Source organism: Pteropus medius, unplaced genomic scaffold (assembly GCF_902729225.1).
Source record: "Pteropus medius unplaced genomic scaffold, Ma_sr-lr_union100, whole genome shotgun sequence".
Classification (NCBI taxonomy): domain Eukaryota; kingdom Metazoa; phylum Chordata; class Mammalia; order Chiroptera; family Pteropodidae; genus Pteropus; species Pteropus medius.
Window position 1 is genome coordinate 14513449 of NW_024340696.1, and position 9529 is coordinate 14522977.

Genomic DNA, 9529 nt, shown 5'->3' on the forward strand with positions numbered 1-9529 from the left:
CTTTCAAAGCAAGTTGTATTTCTTATGCAACTACAAAACCCCATCCTTAGTACACGCTGCCTATTCAATATGTTTAACAGTTTTAAATAATATGATACAACCAGTCACAACATGTGTTAGGAAAAACATTTTTGACTAGAGTAGAACATATAGAGGCTTGGAGAAAACATGGCGGAATTGATACTCACAGCACTTAGCACAATGTACTATTTAACCACAGATAGGTTTATTGTTCCATTTTATTAAATTTGACTTAATACAACTAGAAAATTTGTGTTTGAATGGAAGTTATGGAGGACCTTTTTGACTATAAAGGCATCCAAGTGACACATTAGCAGTAACTTGACATTAGCCCAAAGGAATTTTCAAAATGCCTTTATACTCTCCCCATTCTTTTCATTGTGCCTCTTTTAATTTCCCCTTTCCCTCATATCTGCTTTTAATTCTTTTGATTCTTCCCTTTTATTCCATGTCATCCTTATTAATAGTAGCTCATCATATTAGTTCCTCAAAATCTGCACCAAGAACTCTAATGCCAAACTATCAGCTTTCCAACGCTCAGATCAATCAGTTATTCCCTTGCCTCATTCATTTAATAGTTCTTTATGATTGATTTAAAAATTCCAAACCCCTTAGCACTCACCATTCTCTCCATGATTTCATTCCTATATAATTTTCCAAACTCAATTTCTTCAGCTCTCCTAAACATATGTCATGCTCTAGACAATTTCACTGAGGATCCACACTTTCATGCCTTAGTGTACACAGTTACTTAACCTCTCTCTGAAATGTCTCTGTGACCTTGAGTCTGCCCTCTTTTATCTTTCAAATAAAGCAGTTCGTAGTGGGATGGTGGTTGAGAAACAATGACTTTAGAAAGATTTCTGAGTTCAAACTCTGGCTTTTAATATATTAGCTGTAAATTTCAGCAAATTTCATCACTCATTTGAGTTTATCAACAAAATTATGATAATGCTTAAGTACCAAATATTGTGAGGATTAGAGATAATTTATGTAAAGCAGTTGCCACTTGGAAGACATTCAATGACTGGTAGTTTCTAACTAGCATTTTTGCTCAAATATTTCTTACTTTTTGAATCCGTGGTCTGCCCGTGTTGATTTTTCCTTTTTTCTAGTACCTACTGCCATTTCCCCACTTATCTCTAATTAATTACTGCAATTTCTTATTAAACTTTTATTTGCTCTTTTATATTGATGGAAGTTGCTTGCCTTATTCAACATTGCATTTCCTGAGTTTTTCAGAAACTCAATAAATACCTAAGGAAATGAAAATTTGTCTTATCAAAATATTCCATTTAAGCTACAAAGAGGTATAGTGAGACAAGAAATAATCATGTGCTTACTATTTGGAATGTACCAAAAATACAAACAAATTAACCATTATTTAATTTACCAATATTTTATTATTTAAATGGCAAGTGCACATTTAAAATGAGAAGCTGTTAGAATTATAGTGTTGGTGATAATAGTTAACTCTCATTCAGGTTAATACCACTCTTACATTCAAGAAAATGTTCTGATTAGGTGAAATTGCTAATGGGAAAGACATTATTTTGAGACCATTTTCTCAGCACAAGGCTGAAATCAGATGCTCAGTTGGATCAATTCTGTCCTAATTGCTCATTGCCTTTTGAATGCATGAACAATAATTTATTTTCAATGAAAATCACACAGGGCTAGTCAAATGGAAAGAGGGCCCACCATCCAGAGGCACAAAGAGTAAATGCTGTGATTTAATAATAAACATATTTATTTGGCTATTTAGAAAATTCAGTGTATTCCATAGCCACTCAAATATTTTAGATTAAAGAAAGGCACAATTGACTCTAAAACAAAAAGTATAAGTGAAATAGAAAAATGTTCTTTTAACGTTTTTACTAGAGCTTTGCTGACAAAGTGTCTTTGACAAAAATTCTAGTAGTATTTATAATTTTGGGGGGAAATGTTGAGATTTATATACTATTTTATGAGAGTGACTAATTAATCTTACCACCAAGGAATAAGAATCGCTAATATACTGTTCTACAAATTACTTTGTCACTGAAGGATACATCATGAGTATCTTTACATGTCAGTGTATCTCTCTAAGCTAAGACATATGTTCTATTTAGTAAGATTCAATAGTCGCATACTTTTATGGATCCACTAACACTTATTGATATTCATTTAGGTTTATTTGGCTTTTTACTCTTTATTCCAATGTTGTATTATTATAAATAATCCTTCCGCTACAATGACATTTTTTGCATACATCTCTTCACATATACCTAATTGCTTTCATATAATAAATTTGTGGAACCAGTTATTTAAAGAGATGACTCTGCAGAAAATTTGTCATACATATAGAATACTGTGTAAGACAATGCCCATGTGTTTACTACCTTTTTAACAAAGAATATTCTCATTTTAATTTTAATTACTAATCTAAGTGGTAAAAAATGATAATACATTGTAATACTAATTAATATAACCATCTTTTTATGTCTCGACATTAGTGGATTTCTTCTTCATTTACCAATCAACTTTTAATACAGTATATTTTCTTCAAAAAATTTCATTCGTTTTCTTGTTAAACTGTACATCTCTCTCTTTTTTTGGCTTCTGTTTTGTGTTATTCAGACTTAGATCTTTCCAAGCCCATCATTATATTTACAAAATTATTCTTCTTAATTTTTCTATAATTATTTTTATACCCAAGCTTTCTAACTCTTCATAATTCAAATATATAATGTTTGCTTTCTTAACAAAATATGTATTTCATCAATATTTTTAGATTTATTAGTACATGTGGAATTCAAGGGGGACTAAATATCTTTCTAAATTTCTTCTGGAAATATTAAACTACTCAGAGCAGTTAAAAATTCAGTATTCTCTGAGAAATAACACTGATATTTGATCTGCTGAGAGTTTGGATTGCTTTTCGCTGCAGCAGCTTGCCAGTCCCAGGGCGAGAGAAGCTTCAACTGTATTTGCAGCTGCTCCCCAGCGCTAGCATCACTGCCTCAGTTTATCAGGCATTAGATTCTCATAAGAGCACCAATCCCTGGTTCCAAAAAGGTCGGGGACCACTGCACTACAGCATGGCCTAGCCTGTAGTGACTGGTGCAGAAATTGGTACTGGAGATGTGGAACTGCTGTAACAAAACCCCCCAAAATAGATGGTACTAACTTAAGGGGTAGAAAGGAAACAGTGAAGAAACAGTTATTGGAGTATGTAGGGTTGAAAGTCTATGTTACCTAATAGTGAAGTAGTAAAACTGTGATTTGCAATAACTTGGAAGGAAGTACTTATAAATTATAGCCCAAAGATAACAGGATGGGAGAACTTTGATAGCAGGTGGTAATTGTCACGGCTTACAGTAGATAAAGTAGTAAATGAATGAGATGAACTTGGAAAAGAGTGAACCAAATATCTGATGATTAAAATGGTGAATTCTGTTATCTATTAGTATTTTTCAACAAATATTTTCCACTTTCGTCTTTCTAAGTAACCTTGGAAGTTAAGTGCGGTCTCGGGACTTGTCCAGTGAATTATGAGCACTAGTGATATATATAGCTCTCTGAATTAAAGCCTGTAAGAACTAACATTATATTAACATATCTCTTCTTATTGCTTTCATGATTGAGAAAGCTTTCATTAAGAAAAAGTTTCAATAGCCTAGTTTCCTTTGTGACAAGATATGCAGGAGCTTCTTACTCCTTTCTATTGATCCAAATGGAGCATGTATCATGGGCAAGAAAATTAACTCTTTCATTGCCTTAATCCACTGAGATTTGAGATTGGGGTGTTTTTTGGTTTTTGCTACAACAGAAATTTCTATTCTGAATAGCATTGCACATGATACAAAGCATATTTTTTCTAATTATTTTAATGTCCTCTTAATTTGTATTTACTTCTAATTATGGGGGTATATTAAAATTTCACTGTTATTTATACTCTTATGTATTAATTATGAGCACAGTGTCTGGCACAAAAAAGAATTTTGATTGTATGTAAACTGATTAAAACACAGAAAGAATCATAATAAACACTTCAGTCAAATTCTACCACTATCTCTAAGACTCTTATTTCTTATACTTACCCTTTTCTCTGTGTTTTAGAGAATTTTAGACTTATTAAGAAAAAGAGTAAGAAAAAAAATATTGTACTAAACATGAAGCAGTATATATTAACTTGGTCTGGCCACTTATGCGTCACACCATAAATTACTATGTTGACTCAAGTAATATATTTTGGCAGCCTGCAGTTCAAGTCTACAGAATGGAATCAAGTTTATACAGTATATCTTTCTTAACATTGATATTTCTGTCATTCTATATCATAATGATTTTTGCTACCACTCTTTCTTTTTCTCATTTTATTCTAATTTATTTGTTACTATTACTACTTTCTTTAAAAGTAACTTTTAAATATATCATTGCTTGTAATTAAATTTTCCCAGCTTCCTTGTTTCAATTACTCCATTATATTTATGAATATATTTCATATATTTATGTTATCCAAAATGTTGACACCGTGGTATCAAAACAATTAATCATTATTGCAATTAATTATTATTGTAAACAATATCAAACATTCCTTACTGAGAGTAGCAAATATAATCATACCAAACTGTGCTAGTGCAGAGTAAGAAAAACTTGAAAAAGATGGTCTATTATGCTATTTTAAAATTTTAACTATTCTCATATATCTACAAAATGAACCAGGAAGATTCAACCAACAAGACACATTATCACATTTTAAATTTGAATGAATTAAGGCTATCATAGTCAAGAATTTTTTTAGTTATAGATGATAAAAATCCAATTAAAACTGACTTTAGCTGAAAATATTATGTTTTTACTGGTATCATTGAAAAGATTCAAGTGTCCAAAAATACACTGACAGGAATCCGTCCGTATCTCTTGCTACATTTTACCTTGTGTTGGTGTCATTCTCAAGTAAGTTCTTCAGATAGGGTGGCACAAATAGTTACCAGAAACTGCAAGCTTAAATTCTAATACTCAGCAAGCACATTTTCAGCAATTGCCAGGTCTGGCCCTCTTGTACTCAGCTTGGCTCGTGTCCATATTCCAGAATCATCCTCCAAGACCAAGATGACAGAACACTTTGACTAGCTGAACTTTGTTCACAAGCTCCTTCTCAGATTGGTTCGGCTTCAATTTCAGAACATTCTCAAAGGAAAAGGAGGATCCTCTGAGCAAAACAATGGTATGAGAGATTTGGGAAGGTGGAGATAGTTGCTTAAGGCAGAGACTTAGAGAATGTTAAGTACCTACCCCAAATTCATAGCATTCTTTAATGGTTGTGTGAAGATAAACATGACCTCTGACCTAAGTACCTTTCTCTTTAGCTACTATTATAAAACCACTTTGAATTTCATTTATGAAGTTCTCATTATGATTATTGATATTGTTATAGTTTTTAACTGTTGTTAATTATGTTTTGATATAAACTGATATATAGATATAGATGTAGATTAACATAAAATATATATATTCCTTTTTTAGCACAAACTTTTTTTTCAAAAATGCTTTCTATGTAAAGTAAGAAATTAAGGTTATTGTTATGGTGATGATTGAATACAAATACTATTTAAAACAATACCCACCTAAATGATTGGTGGGTATTGACTGCACTTACACAATATCACTTGACAATAGCTTGCTATAAATTGATAATGAATCTGATGGATTTAATTAGATTAGGTTAAAAGGTAATAACTGTTCTCACTGGAAAGAAAACTCTCAGACTATTATGTGCTTTTCTGGCTCCAGTATCATCAAGGGAGTGTGCTTTTCTGGCTCCAGTATCATCAAGGGAGTGTCAGGAAGTCAGGAATAGACTAAAGACAAGACCTTGTTTCTTTCACACTAATTAAGAAAATAAGTTACATAATATGTAAAATGACCTTTTCTACATGATTGTTAAATTCCTCACTGTCCTCCAGAGGGAAAACAGGGCTTAAAACATCGAAACATTAAAATCATCCTCATATCTTAGAAAAGCTTGGGCTGCAAGTTAAAAATTTAGGGTCAGTTAAAGGAACACATTCTACTAAGGTAAATGATAAAACTGGAGTTAGAACAGTTATTGATTGTTGACAGTTAAGGCTCAATAAATAATCAAACTAAACCTGAAAGTTGGTATTTTCTTTAAAACTGTGTTTTCTGGCATTCAAAGAGAGAATTTCTAACCAATTATTAATACTACACCTTATATTACTTTTTTTTTAAAGTTATCAAGAATGAATACAAATGTATCTCTGCTACCCATAACTGTGAAAATTCTATGTTGGAATTGACACACTATTACTTGCTGGAGCAGTATATTCCAATAATCAGGGAAGTACCTAGAAGATAATTAATGACATAGTAAGAGCTCACCTTACAGTAAATAGTAAATATCAGAGAAATCGTGATTCCTCTGGTGGTGCCCACTTTTTACCAACATAGATGTATTGTCAATAAAGAGGATTAATAAGTGTATTTTGTATACCAGAAAGTACTAGGTAGTATAGCAGGAGATACAAAACAAATAAAGGCCAGCATGCCCGTTCTTAATGAGTGTCTAATCTGGTAGACAAGATAAACTCCACATGAAAAGGACTTGCAAAGCAACATTCTTACTAGAAAAGCGTCTCATGAACACAAACAACAATTCGACAGGTTACCAGCGGGAAGAGGGGATATAGATAGATAAGGGTAAAGGGGGTCAAATATATGGTGACAGAAGGAAATTTGACTGTGACTGATGAACACGCAATATGATATACAGACAATGTATTATTGAATTGTATACTTGAAATCTATATAATTTTATTAACCAATGTCACCCTAATAAATTTAATTTTTAAAAAGTATCAAGTCAGATACTGTTAATAAGAAACTCCTTGGTGGGAAAAGCTAAGTTTTTTTCATTTTTCTTTCTTTTTGTTTTGTTTTCAATGAAAACATAGGACATATATCAACTGAGTATAAAAAGAAAGGGAGATTTTGTTTTTATACTTGTTACCACCATTAATCAGTGTACCCCCTCTTTTTTTTTTTTTTTACTGCTTTGGCTCCACTAAACTCAATCTTGTAGCTTACCTAACTGCACTGTTCCTGTACAACACAAAGAAAATAAAAAGATTTTAATGGAGAGAACACTGCATCTGGCATTTTTTTTTTGTTTTAATGGTAAATGTCTTATAGTCAATATACTCAGTATCTGTGAAGAGAGGACAGCATTTTGACTTGCATCTAGAGTTAATCAATCTGCACATTTTTTTGTCTATCTCAACAGTGGAAAATTTTTTTTCCAAGCTAGACACACAGTCCTTACTGTGTAATCTTGAAAAACATACTTTCTTTGTCACGGTTTGGTTTCCTCAATTTTAAATTTAAATATATATATACACACACATATATAATACTAAATTAAAAAAAAAAAAAAACTTATTTTTTTTCCTCATTTGAGTTCATTCATCTATTTATTCAATTAATACTCTTTGATTACCAGCCTAGGGCTATGAGCAGTGTTTTAGGTTCTAGGAATATAAAGCGAGCAAGGGTCTGAATATCCACTCTCAGGTTATTTATTTTTTTGTGTGAAGACACACTAAAATAAAGAAATATGATGTTGGATAAGAAATGCCAAAATGAGCGCTTTAATTGGAGGGTGGGGTATTTTATCTAGGGTATTTAGAGAAGGCATCATTGAGAAAGTAACACTTGAGTTAAAATTTTAATAGAAATAAAGGATCTAGCTGTGCATTAGAGTATTATTTGAGCAGCCTCATGTGTCATCTGCAAGCACTCAGATTTATTTCCCAAACCCCTGACCCTTTCATGCAAATGAAGTCACTCAACTTATCGGTGAGAACAGATAGTTTTTCCTTTTGCAGTTATCCCATTATTATTCTTCACACACAACATTATGATTGCAGCTCTTTGTCTATTGGACAGACTTCATACTGCAGAGGGAACAATAAAATTATGACTTGGTGACAGATCTACTTTACTGCCAAGGTATGTTGTAGTTCTCCATTAATTTTATTGTTTCTCTTCTTTCTGTCTGTCATTTTATAGGAAGCAAAGAAAACTGATACTTTCAATGACAAGCAGATACAATGAAAAGACACAATTCAAAAACAAAAACAAAACTACTTTGCAAAGATCCCTCAGATCTTGGCAGTCCAAATTTCGACAACATTTAGACTCAGCAGTCATTATAAAATAAAGAGTGTGCAATATTAATGATTTCGCTTGTTTTTGAAATCTAAAAATCTGTCCCTCTGGTCATTTTTCTTATAACATACAACCTAAGAACAGGACAAAATGTCCATAAAAACACATCTCTGTGTGTTTTGAGAAATAAATGAGAAAACTATGTATGAAGGAAAAAAAAAACTAATAAATGAGAAAACTATATATGAAGGAAAGCTATTATAGTTTTGTTTGTTTGTTTGTTTGTTTGTTTGCATGGAATTTTTGCAAGACATGGGATCAAACAATTACATTGTGGTGGCTATTATATAGCTCTAACAAGACAAAATTTTGGCTCCTACACAGTGTGCATTATATACTATAATGAACGCCTATGCTCTTGGGACATACCAATGCAGAAAGAAAAGAGAAAAGCTCAAATTAAATTTAAAAAAGAATAATTAGGAGAAGAAAAGCGGGAAAGAGAGAAGAAATTACACACTGGGAAAAGGTGAAAGAAATGACACATTTGAAAATCTATCCTCTGAAGCATCTACAAGAGCAATAACATCATCAAAATTGAGAATGATAGGAAATGTGGGATGTTTTAAGTCTGCACAATCAAAATGGGAAGTAAGATTCATTGAACACATATGCATGATGCCAAGTGTAACTCATACTATTAAATACTCTGTGCCATGTAATATGCTAAGAATATCCAAATGCATACCTTTTTTTAACTCTCACAATCCTTTGAAATATGATTTACAATTGTGTCTCAGAGAATTTAGGTGACTTTTTTAAGTCCTCACAGGTGGTAAGGAATAAAAGCAAGATATGTGAGCATGCTCTTTATCTTGAGAGTTTATGCTTTCCCTGTGAGACACAGACCAAGATGTGGAGTTATGTATGATTATATTGGGAAAAGTATTTTGAGAGATTTACTTATGCTAAACATATAAGTGGTTATATATATATATATATAATATATATAATATATACATATATGATAGATAATAAATATATTAGTTCAAACAAAGACATCAGTTTCTATCCTCTTAAATCCTTTCTAAGATAAGAACAGTTTATTTGGAGACAATCACATTTAAATTAAAAAAAAAATCTTTGCAGTAGGGAAAGGAAATAATGTTGAATTTTCATTTAAATATACAACAATCTAGAGATCTAATTAAATATAGAAAATAAATGTTCTAATAATTATTTAGATCAAAATCATCTAAGTGTGAATGTGTGCGTGTGTATGTGTGTGTGTGTATGTGTGTGTGTATTGAAGGAACAAATAACATTTGTGATTAGG